This window comes from Symphalangus syndactylus, chromosome 14, assembly GCF_028878055.3.
Source record: "Symphalangus syndactylus isolate Jambi chromosome 14, NHGRI_mSymSyn1-v2.1_pri, whole genome shotgun sequence".
In the NCBI taxonomy this organism is placed as follows: domain Eukaryota; kingdom Metazoa; phylum Chordata; class Mammalia; order Primates; family Hylobatidae; genus Symphalangus; species Symphalangus syndactylus.
In genome coordinates, this window is record NC_072436.2 from 14,179,025 (window position 1) to 14,194,155 (window position 15,131).

The 15,131-nt window shown below is 50.3% G+C and overlaps 1 protein-coding gene across 1 annotated transcript in view; it reads left to right on the forward strand.

The window, feature by feature from the left end:
• CARD14 (caspase recruitment domain family member 14) overlaps nucleotides 1–15,131 on the forward strand; it is a 66,615-nt gene that overhangs the window by 17,706 nt on the left and 33,778 nt on the right. The window contains exons 5-7 of the mRNA XM_063617312.1: nucleotides 4,278–4,306; nucleotides 9,389–9,711; nucleotides 14,908–15,055. The gene's annotated coding sequence lies outside the window, so the exon portion shown is untranslated. The remainder of the gene's footprint in view (nucleotides 1–4,277; nucleotides 4,307–9,388; nucleotides 9,712–14,907; nucleotides 15,056–15,131) is intronic.

Here is a 15,131-nt window from a genome sequence, read left to right on the forward strand (position 1 = left end):
CGCCTCCCAGGTTCAAATGATTCTCCTGCCTCAGCCTCCAGAGTAGCTGGGATTACAGGCGCGTGCCACCATGCCCAGCTATTTTTTTTTTTTTTTTTTTTTAGTAGAGACGGGGTTTCACTATGTTGGCCAAGATGTTTTTGATCTCCCGACCTTGTGATCTGCCTGCCTTGGCCTCCCAAAGTGCTGGGATTACAGGCGTGAGCCACCGCGCCCGGCCAGGGTTTTGCATTTCTGACAGCTGATGGCTCTACCTGGACCTGCCAATGTGTCCTGTGGCCTCACCCAGAAGAAGACTGTCACCCCTGTCATTGCATCTGCAACCAACCAGCAGCACTCATTCCCAGGCCCCCCAAACTATCCTTGAAAAATCCTAGCCTCCGGGGAGGCTGGTTTGAGTCATAATAAAACTCCAGTATCCTGTTCAGACAGCCCTGCATGAATTAAACGCTTTCTCTATTGCAATTCCTCTGTCTTGATAAATTGGCTCTATCTGGGAAGTGGGATAAATGAACCCACTGCATGGTTACAATAGCAGCATTCACAAGAGCCCGATGGCCATGAACAGACAAATGAATCAACAACGCAAGGTGTTCACACAATGGAATATGATATGGCCGCATCCGGGATGAGGCACTGACACAGGCTATGACACAGAGGAGCCTCAAAACATCATGCAGAGGGAAAGACACCAATGCAAGAGGCCACATGTTGCACAATTCCATGTGTATGAAATGTGCAGAACAGGCAAATCCAGAGATGGAAAGCAGATTGGTGGTTGCCTCGGACTAGGAGCTGCTTAACGGGTGTGTGGTTTCTTTTTGGGTGGTAAAAATGTTTTGAAACTATAGTGGTCACACAACGCTGTAAATGTCACTGAATTGTGTTTTTTTGTTTGTTTGTTTGTTTGACAGAGTCTCACTCTGTGACCCAGGCTGGAGTATAGTGGCGTGATCTCAGCTCACTGCAACCTCCGCGTCCCAGGTTCAAGCAATTCTCCTGCCTCAGTCTCCCCAGTAGTTGGGATTACAGGCGTGCACCACCACTCCTAGCTAATTTTTTTGTATTTTTATTAGAGATGGGTTTTGCCATGTTGCGCAGGCTGGTCTTGAGCTCCTGAGCTCAGGCAATCCTCCCAGCTCGGCCTCCCAAAGTTCTAGTTCTAAGAGAACAGGTATGAGCCACCGTGCCTGGCTTGAATTGTTCATTTTATTTTATTTTATTTTATTTGTTTATCTTTTTAAGACGGAATTTCACTCTTGTCACCCTCGCTGGAGTACGATGGTGAGATCTTGGCTCACTACAACCTCCACCTCCAGGGTACATGCAATTCTCCTGTCTCAGCATCCTGAGTAGCTGGGATTACAAGCACCCGCCACAGAGCCTGGCTAATTTTCGTGTTTTTTTTTTTTCTTTTTTTTTTTTTTTTTTTGAGACAGAGTCTAGCTCTCTCGTCCAGGCTGGAGTGCAGTGGCGCAATCTTGGCTCACTGCAAGCTCTGCCTCCTGGGTTCACGCCATTCTCCTGCCTCACCCTCCCAAGTAGCTGGGACTATAGGCGCCCGCCACCACGCCCGGCTAAGTTTTTGTATTTTTAGTAGAGACGGGGTTTCACCGTGTTAGCCAGGATGGTCTTGATCTCCTGACCTCGTGATCCACCCACCTCAGCCTCCCAAAGTGCTGGGATTACAGGTGTGAGCCACCGCGCCCAGCCTAATTTTTGTGTTTTTAGTAGAGATGGTTTCACCATGTTGGCCAGGCTGGTTTCGAACTTCTGACCTCAGGTGATCTGCCCACCTTGGCCTCCTAGAGTGCTGGGATTATAGGTGTGAACCACCATGCCTGGCCTGAATTGTTCATTTTAAAAATGGTAATTTTGGCTGGCCATTGTGGCTCACACCTGTAATCCCAGGCCAAGGCGGGTGGATCACTTGAGGTTGGGAGTTCAAGACCAACCTTGGCAACGTGGCAAGACCCCATCTTTAGAAAAAATAAAATAAAATAATTAGCCAGCCATGGTGGCATGCACCTGTAATTCCAGTACCTTGAAAGGCTGAGACAGGAGGATCGCTTGAGGCCAGGTATTTGAGACCAGCCTGGGCAATATAGCAAGACCCCATCTCTACAAAAAAAATTTTTTTAATTAGCTGAATGCGGTGGCACATGCCTATAATCCCAACTACTTGGGAGGCTGAGGCAGGAGGATTACTTGAGCCTAGGAGTTTGAGGCTGAAGTGAGCTATGATCACACCACTGCAGTCCAGCCTGGGCAACAGAGCAAGACCCTGTATTAAAAAAAATTTTTTTGTGGCCAGGCGTGGTGGCTCACACTTGTAATCCCAGCACTTTGGGAGGCCGAGGTGGGCGGATCACAAGGTTAGGAGATCGAGACCATCCTGGCTAACACAGTGAAACCCCATCTCTACTAAAAATGCAAAAAATTAGCTGGGCATGGTGGCGGGCGCCTGTGGTCCCAGCTACTCGGGAGGCTGAGGCAGGAGAATGGTGTGAATCCGGGAGGTGGAGCTTGCATTGAGCCGAGATCGCCTCACTGCACTCCAGCCTGGGCGACAGAGCGAGACTCTGTATCAAAAAAAAAAAAAAATTATAAATGGTTAATTCTATGTTGTGTGAATTTCACCTCAATATTTAAAATGAAAAAGAAAAAGGTCTATAGATGTGACTTAGCTGGGTTATATTTGAGGTGTCTAGACATCCAAGCAGAGCTGTCAGGTAGGCAGTTGTAAAACACAACAGGAGTGACCAGTTTTACCAGCTCTTGTGGAAATAGCTGCTTCCCACCATTCCCCACCCAGCCCACTGCACGCACTATTGCGGCCCAGAGGTGGGCGTGAGGTCTCTGCTGCCACGCATCCTCATCCACAGCCAGCCACGCTGCAGAGCCACCCAGCCCGAGACGCCTACTCTGGTCTCCAGCTAGGATGTTGAGGACCTGTTTAGAATGTCTTGGAAGAAGTCCTGGAATCCTCCCAGCCCCTAGGTACAAGAGTGAAGACTCATACGCTCCCTGTTTATACATCCTGACCCTTTATTTACATCCACCCACGGCAGGGGAGTCAGGTAGAGGCCCCCTTCCTCAATCAACCTAAACTGCTGATCTTGGGGTTTTCTTGTGAGGGTCTGATTTTTATTCTTATAGGGCCTCGCGCCTCCATCTTCATCTGGTGCCAACATCATGATTTCAAGGCAAAGCTTTTCCCCAACTCCCTACATTCTATGGATGAATAAAGTCCCCAGAGGAGGCCAGACATGGTGGCTCATGCCTGTAATCCCAGCACTTTGGGAGTCCGAGGTGGGCAGATCACTTGGGATCAGGAGTTCAAGACCAGCCTGGCCACCATGGTGAAACCCCTTCTCTACTAAAAATACAAAAATTAGCTGGGCATGGTGGCACATAGCTGTAATCCCAGCTACACGGGAGGCTGAGGCAGGAGAATCGCTTGAACCTGGGAGGTGGAGGCTGCAGTGAGCTGAGGTCAAGCCCCTGCACTCCAGCCTGGGTGACAGAGCGAGACTCCGTCTCACAAAAAAAAAAAAAAAACAAAAAAACAACTGCCCAGAGGAGCTCTACGGCTGGCCCAAGTCTGGCACATGTGCATTTCTTCACTGATCACTGCCCCGGGGCACAGAGCCCCTGAGTGCTGCCGTCCTGGTGCCTGCTGGCTCCTGTCCCCCAGGTCCCCCTTCTGAGTTTTTCCAGGGATACCCTAACCTAACCTGGCCGGATTACTAGAGATGCTGCTTTATTGACTCTGGACATGTGTATGCAGCTGCAATTCTGTGTGATACAGATGACCTGCCAGTGGGGCCCTCCTGAAGATGCCATAGTGATTAAGATGCGTTTCGTTTTGTTTTGTTTGAGACAGGGTCTCCCTCTGTTGCCCAGGCTGAAGTGCAGTGGTGCAACCACAGCTCACTGCAGCGTCTACCTCCTGTGCTCAAGCGATCCTTCCACCTCAGCCTCTGGAGTAGCTGGGACCACAGGCATGTTGCACCACACCCGGCTTTTTTTAAAAATTATTTTTTGTAGAGACAGGGTCTTCCTGTGTTGCCCAGGCTGGTCTCGAACTCTTGGCCTCAAGCAGTCCTCCCTCCTCAGCCTCTCAATGCACTGGGGTTACAGGCTGAGCCACTGCACCCAGCCTAAGATATGGTTTTTGACTTTAGAAAACACAGGGTTCTTCAGGGTTGTGGCTTCCTTGACTATTTCTTTTTATTTTATTTTATTTTATTTTATTTTATTTTATTTTATTTTAGGTTCCGGGATACATGTGCAGAATGTGCAGGTTTGTTACATAAGTAAACGTGTGCTGTGGTGGTTTGCTGCACCTGTCAACCCATCACCTAGGTTTTAAGCCCCACGTGCATTAGCTATTTGTCCTGATGCTCTCCCTCCACTCTGCCTACCATAGGCCCCAGTGTATGTTGTTCCCCTCCCTGTGTCCTTGTGTTCTCATTGTTCAGCTCCCACTTATGAGTGAGAACATGCAGTGTTTGGGTTTCTGTTCCCATGTTAGTTTGCTGAGAATGATGGCTTCCAGCTTCATCCATGTCTCTGCAAAGTCATTCCTTTCTATGGCTGCACCTTGACTATTTCTATGGCTATTTCTGTTCTTAATGAGGCTCCTCCCATCTCCAGTGCATTCTTCTGCCTCCCTCTTTTACTGGGAATGGCAGCATTTCTTTGCGTTTTCTGTAACTGGAACTCTCTGTGTGGCTGGCACAGTGTGATGAGCTGGTGAGCTTTCCCACTGTGGGGCAGGGCTTATCATGAGGCCTGCTGGAGGAAACTAAGAGAGCTGAGCCTTAGGGGCTTAAATGACCTGGCCGAGGGGAAGCTGACACCCAGTGGGGCTATAACCCTGGTTGGAGAGTTCACGTCTGCACCTGGCCTCAGCCTGTGTTCTCACTTGCTCTGCCCAACTGGCTGTGCCTTCAGCCGGCTCATCACCAGGAGATTTGGGTTGGAGCTTCTGCTCAGCCACCACAAGCTACATGACCTTGAAAGCCGACCTTTGACTGTCCGCAGGATAGTCCTGAAGGTTCTCAGGCCATGGAGCTGTGAATTTCCCTTCTTTCAGTGTCTGCATCATTGGGAACCAAGCCCCTAACCAATGTTTATTCATTCACTCAACCAATATTTGTGGAATATCACAGCCCAAGGGGTGGAGACACAGCAGGGAACAAGAAAGACAAGAATTATTGTCCTCAGTAGGTTACTGTGGAGTGGGGAGGCTGGCAGGGAGCCACGTAACTAGAATACACACTAGGTCAAGGCACTATTCCCACAGAGAAGATGGAACAGGGAAGGGGAGTGAAGGCCGGGATGGGAGGTCTACGGACTTAAGTAGGATGATCCGGGAAGTAGCATTTGAGTAGAGTCTGGAAGGAGGGATGGGAAAGAGTGTTCCAGGCAGTGGGAACAGTAGGTGCAAAGGCCCTGGGGCAGAAGTGTGCCTGGATGGTCAAGACTGTCGAGCTGTGTGTCTGGAGCAGGTACAAGAGAGAGAAGGTCAGCAAGGACCTGATAAGCAGAGCCTCATGGTCACGCTGAGGACTCCAGGACCTGTACACTGAAGGGAATGACGGGAGCTGACTCGTGCTCTAGCAGGACTTCTCTGCCTGCTGTGTTGAGCGCTGGTGATGAGGGCGTGGGAAGAAGTTAGGAGCCATTGCAGAGGTCCCGGTGGGTCATGATCAGGGCACCACAGTGCAGGTGGTGAGAATCGATCAGATTCTAGACATATCTCAACGTGGAGGACCAAGACTTTCACCTAAATCTAAACAATAGTTGTGAAATGTTAACTCGAGATGGATCTATTGGAATTATTTACATACTTCCAATAATGGATCATGAGAGCCAAGAAGGACCCTAGAATTTATCCTGATCTTCCTAGGATTTTCCCAAGGGTAGAAATGATGATGAACTGGGTGACCGTTCACAAAGGAGAGAGGATTCCCAGCCCCCAACCCTGAAGCCTTCCCCTCAATCACCGTCTTCTATGGGTCAACCAGATGCACAGACTGTTCTCAGCCATCCCTGTGGTTCTTACATCAATGCCCAGCTGTGGGAATGTACTGGTGCTTCGATGGCTCATAGAAGCCCCATATAAGGCACTGCTCCTGTGGGATGTGCCTGTCAAACCTGCTTGTCCACTGCCGTTCAGTTCAGCCAGAGACTGGGCTACATTCAGTCCTCGCTTCCCTGGGAGGGGGAAGGTAAGTGCACACAGTCCATCCGGCGAAGAGCAGGTCAGCCTACGGAAGGCTCAGCCTACCGAGGGGCTCAGCCGACACAGGTCTGATGGGGCCCGAGAGTGCTCCCAGGGGAGTGGGAGGGGCCGGCTTCTTCCTCATCAGGAGTGGAGGTGCTGCCTTGTGTGTGGACTAGAGAGCAGAAAACGGCTTGTCTGTGTTGCTCGGTCAATCACTGGAACATTCTCTGAATGCTGAGTTCTGCCTTAAAACAGCACGGGTCATGCTAGATGAAAGGGATCCTCTGTTTTATACTCTCATCTCTTCACTGTTGCTGCGGGACGAAAGACAGGGGAAGGAAGGTGCCTAAGTTCAGAAGAAAGTGAGCAAGACCAGCTGCCTGCTGTTGGTAGCAGGGGCACAGCCAGCCTGTCATGGCACTGGGGGGCCGGGGTGAGCTGTGCCCCCTCCTCCTGGGCTTGTGACCATCTGCCCCCCATGGAGTGTGTACACGTGTGTGTGTGTGTGTGTGTGTGTGTGTGTGTGTGTACATGTGCCTTCTTCCCTACTTCACTGGCAAGGGAAGAGACTGACACTTGGGTTAGGAGAAGGATGTTGACCTGGGAGGGGTCAAGTAGGGAGAACCCACGTCTTAGATGCTCAGGATTTTATGATCTTAGGCTCTACTAGACTTGCTGTACAGTTAGATTCAGAGTTTGGAATTAGGGATCTCTGGACCCTCCCCTCCCCTCCCCTCCTCTCCCCTCCCCTCTTCTCTCTTTTTTCAGAAGTCTTGCTGTGTCGCCCAGGCTAGAGTGCAGTGGCATAGTCTCGGCTCACTGCAACTTCTGCCTCCTGGGTTCAAGCGATTCTCCTGCCTCAGTCTCCCAAGTAGCTGGGACTATAGGTACACGCCACCACACCTGGTTAATTTTTTTATTTTTAGTAGAGACAGAGTTTTGTCACGTTGGCTAGGCTGGTCTCAAACACCTGACTTCAGGTGATCCGCCCATCTTGATCTCCCAAAGTGCTGGGATTGCAGGCGTGAGCCATGGCTCCTGGCCCCTTCAGCTTCCCCTTCCCCTTCCCCTTCCCCTCCCCTTCTTCCTTCCTTCCTTTCTTTCCTTTCTTTCTTTCTTTCTTTCCTTTCCTTTCTTTCCTTCCTTCCTTCCTTTCTTTCCTTCCTTCCTTCCCTTTCCTTTTCCTTTTCCTTCCTTCCTCCTTCCTTCCTTCCCTTCTTTCCTTCCTTCCTTCCTTCCCTTCTTTCCTTCCTTTCTTCACTGCAACTGCAGAAGGGACTAGTGACTTCTATTTAGCTTGCTTGCTTGCTTTCCTTCTTTCCTTCCTTCCTTCATTCATTCTCTCTTTCCTTCCCCCCTCTTTCTTTCTTTTCTTTTCTTTCTTTCTTTTCTTTTTCTTTTTTTCTTTCTTCCCTTCCTTCCTTCTTCCTTCCTTCTTTCTTTCTCTCTTTCTCTCTTTCTTTCTTTCTCTCTCTCTCTCTTTCTCCCTCCCTCCCTCCCTCTCTCTCTTTCTTTCTTTCCTTTCTTTCTTTCTTTCTTTCTTTCTTTCTTTCTTTCTTTCTTTCTTCTCTCTTTCTTTCTTTCTTTTCGTTTTTTTGAGCCAGGGTCTTGCTCTGTCACCCAGGCTGGAGGCCGGTGGCACAATCATAGCTCACTGCAGCCTTGAACTCTTGAGCTCCAGCAATCCTCCTGCTTTGGCCTCCAAAGTGCTGGGATTGCAGGCCTGAGCCACCGTGCCCAGCCCTAAGGTTTTTTGTTTTGTTTTGTTTTACTGTTAGGACTAACCCTTATTTACACTGGGACAAGTTACAAAGAAACTCCTGCAATTGTTAACTGCCATTCGAGTCTACTGTAAGTTGCTTCACGGCAACTGCAGAACGGACTAGTGACTTCTATTTAGCTCCACCCACTGATGCCTGAAGCCCAGTGTGGCTCTGGGGGCTCCAGAAGCCTGAGGGGCAGCTGGCTGGGGCAGTTGGCTGGGTCTGGAGAGTCCTGCAGAGCCTCTGTCTTCAGCTGCTGGTGAGGCAGCTTTGGCTTGAGCTGCCCTGGCTTTCTGAGTTCAGTGTGATGGGAGGGCACTGTCAGCACCCTCAGACCCTCCTCAGGAGTCCTGTGAGGCTCAGGCAAGTCGGGGCAGAGGGGCAATCCAACTAGAGGACCCTCCCAGACCCGGTCATTGCCACCTGGACCCAGCCCCGGGAAGGCACCCGAGGAACCTGTAGTCCTGGGCTGACCACCAGTCCTGGTCCTCAGGGTATCCGCAGAGACCTGACTGTCCAGAATTCCCAGGGTTTCAGCTGCAAGCTGGAGATGTGGCCCCTTGGCAACTCGATATAGGAAAATACTGGAGAGTGTGCCAGAGTGTCATTTGCTAGAAACGAACATTATACTGCGGTAAGCCCTGGTTTCTCAGTCGTTGGCTCTTTGGCACCAACTGAATCACAAGGCCATCGGCCACAGAGAAAGGCCTTGTAGGCAACCCTTTAGGGACGCCTGTATTTTCCATCTGCTTTGGAACCTCTAGGCTCAGGCCGAATGCCTAGTGAAGTAGATGTTTCGTAAGAGATTTGGGGACAAATACCGGGATTTTATGAAGATGCTGCACTCTCCTTCACTAAGTGGAAGGCTGAGAAATCCTGCCCTGAGGGGAAGAAACAGTTGTCTTCCCAACTGATGCATCCTGGACCAGCCAAGTCTTCCTCCCACTTTCCCTCTTCCAGAACTTTCCCCACTTCAGCCAGTATCTGTCATCCCCTGGGCTCCCACCCTCTCCATGCACCGTGTTCATCGGGGCTGAGGGGAGCAGGGGAGGAGATGTTTCTGCTGGTGTCCCCGCTGTAGCTGGAGGAGCTCGGCCTCAGCATGCCTTCACCTCCCCTTCCCATGATGCCCCCTAAACCGAGTCTGTATTGAGAGAAAGGTGGCACTGTTGATCATTACTCCAGGACAAGAGTCATAAAACGACTGTCCCAGACAACCTAGGACCCCAGCGTTCCATGGCTAACACTTCTAGGATGAGGCCCATCTCCTTCTCTGTTTCATCAATTGGATTAATTTTATTGTTTTCTAAAATAATGACTTTATGATTTTTATTGAACCCATACTTGCTTATTCTAAACAGATTTCTTTTTTTTTTTTTTTTTGAGATAGAGTTTCACTCTGGCTCCTAGGCTGGAATGCAGTGGCACCATCTCAGCTCTCTGCAACCTCCACTTCCCAGGTTCAAGTGATTCTCCTGCCTCAGCCTCCCGAGTAGCTGGGATTACAGGCGAGCACCACCACGGCCGGCTAATTTTTCTATTTCTGGTAGAAATGGGGTTTCACCATGTTGGCAGGCTGGTCTCGAACTCTGACCTCAAGTGATCCGCCTGCCTCGGCCTCAGAAAGTGCTGGATTACAGGCGTGAGCGACCGCACCAGGCCTAAACAGATTTCTTAACAATCTACCACCATGAACAACAAGCATTAGCATTGGTAAGGAGTGTTCCAGAATCCCTCTGCTCTCTGCCTCTCTGTCTCTCTCCCTCTCCATCTCTCTGCCCCTGTCTTTCTCTCTCCCCCTCTCTTTCTCTCTCATGCACACACACACACACACACACACACACACACGGAATGACAGGACAGACTGATCGGCAGATTGGATGAATGGATGGATGGGCACATAGATGGAGGGACTCCCAGAGATAAACTAACACCATTTTATAAAAATGGGGTCATATTCTACATGATTGAAATGTAAACTTTTAATTTTACTTAAATTTTAGTTCAGCTCAGATGTTGCTGGCAGAAGTTTTTTTTTATTATTTTTATTTTTTATGTACTGCTCCTTGAGGAGCTGGGCTAACTCATAGGCAGTGCATGCAGATTCGGCATTTTTTTTTTTTTTTAGACGGAGTCTCGCACTATCACCCGGGCTGGAGTGCAGTGGCACAATCTCGGCTCACTGTAACCTCCGCCTCCCAGGTTCAAGTGATTCTCCTGCCTCAGCTTCCCAAGTAACTGGGATTACAGGCACACACCACCACACCCGGTTAATTTTTTGTATTTTAGTACAGATGGGGTTTCACTATGTTGGCCAGACTGGCCTCGAACTCCTGACCTTGTGATGGGCCTCCCAAAGTGCTGGTATTACAGGCGTGAGCCATCGTGCCTGGCCAAAAAATATTTTTTAATTGTTAAAAATAATAACGGAATGTAGTAGAACAGTTTTACAATGACAAGAACTATTAGTTCCTAAAAATCCCCAAGATTCAGATAAGAGATTACAAAAACCTTGATAAATTAGTGACATTATGTAAAATCAACGGTGCTGGGTTTGGTGGCTCAGACCTGTAATCATTGCACTTAGGGAGGCAGAGGCGAGAGGAGTGCTTGAACCCAGGAGTTTGAGAGCCTGGCCGACAGAGCAAGACCCCATTCTCCACAAAACGGAAAAGAAAATAAAATCAGCATTTTGTTTTATTTTATTTATTTATTTGAGATGGAGTCTCGCTCTGTCTCCCTGGCTGGAGTGCAATGGCATGATCTCAGCTCACTGCAGCCTCTGCCTCCCGGGTTCAAGCGATTCTCCTGCCTCAGCCTCCCAAGTAGTTGGGATTATAGGCATGCGCCACCACACCCAGCTAATATTTGTATTTTTAGTAGAGACGGGGTTTTGCCATGTTGGCCAGACTGGTCTCGAACTCCTGACCTCAGGCGACCTGCCTGCCTCTGCCTTCCAAAGTGCTGGGATTATAAGCACGAGCCACATCGCCTGGCCCTACTTTATTTTAGATAGCACAGGGTCATGGAAGATAAAGTGACCCCTTCCCTCCCCTACCCCCTACCCCGATTTCTACTGCTTGCATTATTTCTTACGGTAAAGAATCTTCTTATTTGGCTGGAAGACTATTCCCACCGTAGTTTAGTCCTGGATGTGTGATTAAAGAAATCCAGTGGTTGGCCCGCACTAAGAAGCACAGCCCCCTCCCCACCCCTGCTGAGGACTCCCAGGGAAGCTGGAGGCAGCTCTGGGGCATTTTCTCTGACTTCCCTAGACTTCTCTTCAGCTGCTCAAACAGTAGAGGGATGCTTAAGCCCCCTCTTCCCGCAGTCTGTCCCTAAGGGTTGCACTGGCACCTGTGCCCCCAGTGCCCCTTGGCACCACTCCTTTGGTTTCAGGGCTTGTCTCTCATTTTTCCTTTTTTTTTTTTTTTTTAAGACAGGGTCTCACTCTGTCATCCAGGCTGGAGTGCAGTGATGCAATCTCATTTCACTGCAACCTCTGCCTCCCGGGCTCAAGTGATCCTCCCACCTCAGCCTCCCAATTAGCTTGGGGACCACAGGCTCACACAACCACGCCCGGCTAATTTTTGTATTATTTGTAGAGACAGGGTTTCGCCGTGTCGCCCAGGCTGGTCTCGAACTCCTGGGCTCATGCGATCTGCCTGCCTCAGCCTCCCAAAGTGCTGGGATTGCAGGCGTGAGCCACCATGCCTGGCCTGCTATTTTTCAGTTTGTGGCAGAAAAGTTGTTTTCCTTTCCTCATTTTGTGGTTGCTGCTTTATTCACTTATTTTTTTTTTTTTTGACTTTTTAAAAAGCAACATTTGGTTCATTTCACCAGGAGATGGGGAGGGAGGTACAGGAGGCTGCCCTGATCCTTTGTTGGGTTTGACCTGGAGACTTTGGGCTTGACGTGACACAGCGACTACGCCCACGTGGTTGTCATCTAAGAAGGCGTGAGGGGAACCCCAGACGCCTCTGCAGGAGCCAGAGACATTCCTAGGGGGTCACAGGGTCAGCTGAGCTGAACAGGGATTCTGGAATGAGGAAGCCATGGGGATGGAAGGAAGGAGGCCAGCAGGGGAACGCCCAGAGCACATGCTCCTGCCCAACACCTCCTGGCAGAGAACAGGAGCTGGCAAGAGGGGAACTCCGCCTGTGGTGGGGGTGTTGAACAGGCAGGGCCTGGCTGGGAGGGTGGCCTAGCCTAGGCTGAAAACGAAGAGAAAGGAAAGAGGGTACCGGTGTCCCATACACTGTGGACCCCCAGCCCTGGCCCTGGGGTGGCAGGGGCAGAACCGGTCACTGCAGGGACCTCCTCAGCCCACCCTCCTCCTGCTTCCTGGCAGGGACAAGAGAGGGAAACAGGAGGCAGGGTGGGATTGCCAGCCCCTCTCGGATAGTTTTTTTTTTTTTTTGTTTTTGTTTTTTTTTTAGAGACAGGATCGTGCTATGTTGCCTAGGCTAGTCTCGAACTCCTGGGCTCAAGCGATCCTCCTACTTCTGCCTTCCAAATTACAGGCATGAGCCACTGCACCAAGCCTGGATCTTTTTTTTTTTTTTTAACAACTTTGTTGAGATATAACTCACAGCCAGACACAGTGGCTCACACCTGTAATCCTAGCACTTTCGGAGGCTGAGATGGGAGGATCGCTTGAGCCTAGGAGTTTGAGACCAGCCCAGGCAACATAGTGAGACCCCCATCTCTACAAAAAAAAAAAAAAAAAATGAGCCTGGCATGGTGGCACGTATCTGTAGTCCCAGATACTCCGGAGGCTAAGGTAGAGGATCACTCAAGCCCAGAAGACAGACGTTGCCGTGAGCTGAGATTGCACCATTGCACTCCAGCCTGAGCAACACAGCAAGACCTTGTCTCAAAAAAAAAAAAAAAAGAAGAGCTATAACCCACATGGCACACAATTCACCCATTTAAGATGCTTTGAGTGTATTCACAGATATGTGCAAACACTGCCACAGTTAACTTTAAGACAGTTCATCATCTGTAAAGGAAATATCCCCTACCTTTAACTACCACCCTGATAGACAGGGGACCTGAAGACCCCTCAGTTATGCAGAGCAGGGCTGGAGTCAGGGGCCCTGGGCTGACTTTATTGCTCTGCTATTGCTGCCTTGAAATTCTGAATACGTTTTTAAAACAAGCGCACCATCCTTTCATTTTGCCCTGAGCTCCACAGATGATATAGCTGGTCCTGAAGTGGCGCAGAAGATCATTCTGACTTGGAGTCAGACTCCAGTGATGCAGGCTCCTACTGGGTGGAGGCCCGGGGGCTCAGGAGCCTTCTGTGGGAGTGTGCCCATTGGCAGCACATCCCTGGAGATGGACGGACAATTTCCACATCCCCTTTGTCCCTGTGCACACTCCCTCTGGCTGCCATCATAAATTACCACAAACCGGGTGGCTTAAAACAACAGAAATGTATTTGCTCATGGTTCTGGAGGCTAGAAGTCCACACCCCAGGGGTCAGCAGGGCCACACCCCCATGAAGGTGCCAGGGAGGGTCTGCTTCATGCCTGCTCTTGAGTTTCTAGTGTTGCCACTGACCCTTGGCGTGTCACTCCAGTCTCGGCCTCTGCCAACATGGGGTGATCATGGGGTGTCGAGGTCTAGGGCCCTTCTCCTCTTCTTCTTCTTCTTTTTTTTTTTTTTTTTTGAGACAGGGTATTGCAATCTCTGTCGTCCAGGCTGGAGTGGAGTGGCACTATCTCAGCCCTGCAACCTACACCTCCCAGGCTCAAGCGATCCTCCCACCTCAGCCTCCTGAGTAGCTGTGACTACAGGTGTGCACCACCACACCTGGCTAATTAAAAAAAAAAAATCCCAGCACTTTGGGAGGCCGAGGCAGGTGGATCACTTGAGGTCAGGAGATCGAGACCAGCCTGGCCAACATGGTGAAACCTTGTCTCTACTAAAAATAAAAAAATTAGCTGGGTGTGGTGGCACGCACCTGTGATCCCAGCTACTCAGAAGGCTGAGGCAGGAGAATTGCTTGAATCTGGGAGACAAAGGTTGCAGTGAGACAAGATTGTGCCATTGCATTCCAGCCTGGGAGACAAGAGCAAGACTCTGTCTCAAAAAAAATAAAAATTTTTTTTAGCAGATTTTAGCAGAGACAAGGTCTCACTGTGTTGCCCAGGCCGGTCTCAAACTCCTGAGCTCAAGCAATCTGCCCACCTTGGCCTTTCAAAGTGTGGGATTACAGGCATGAGCCACCGCACCCAGCCCTTCTCCTCTTGTTATAAGGGTGCCCATCCCTGGACTAGGGCCCACCCTAATGACCTCAACTTGATTACGTTGGCAGAGACTTATTCCCAAATGAGGTCCTATTTACAGGTACTGGGGGTCAAGGCTTCAGCATTCTTTTGGGGGGGGCCACAATCAGTGACACCCTGACTCACGAGCCTCAATCACCTGTTCCAGTGAGAAACAGGACTGAGATCAAAAGGAGTGAGGCAGAGCTGCCCTCGGCTGGTTCTCCTCTCCTGCTCACCTGCCCGCCCTGGCCTCTGGGTCCGTCGCTGTCCTCTCCAGCTGTTCTTCCTTCCAGGCAAGGAGACTCAGCAGAAGGGTATGAGTGGCCTGGCCCTGTGGGGAGCCCCAGACAGGCCTGTGGCTGCTTTGGATAACTACTGTGCCTGTCAACTCTCCTTGGTAGTCTAGGGTTCAAAGCCCAGGTCCATTCTAGAAGTCTGCTTCCAAGCGCTAAGGAAACTTCAATAGTTACTGGGAAAACCACAGGGGTCAAAGGTCCGTCGAGTTATTTCCCGGATCCGAGTTTGACGTCTTTTCCCCGCCGCTTGTGGTTGTTGTGACCGAACTTTGAGTTTTGGAACAGGTCACATGGCTTTGAAATCACCGTCAATTCACCTGGTGCTGCTTTGGCTTCAGGTTCTTCCTTCTGCCTAGCTCCGTCCCACCCAGCAGCCCGCAGAGAAAGGAGGCAGCCATCACCACACTGGGCTTTGGAGACACTGCGGGGACCGTAGACCCCACCCCGCTGCACGGAGCTCCTGCAAAAGCGAACCTGAGACCCTTGGTGAGTGCTTCCGGAGACCTGGCTCCTCGGATGGCTTGTGGCGCTGCTCCTGCACACACGACTCTCCAACGATCAT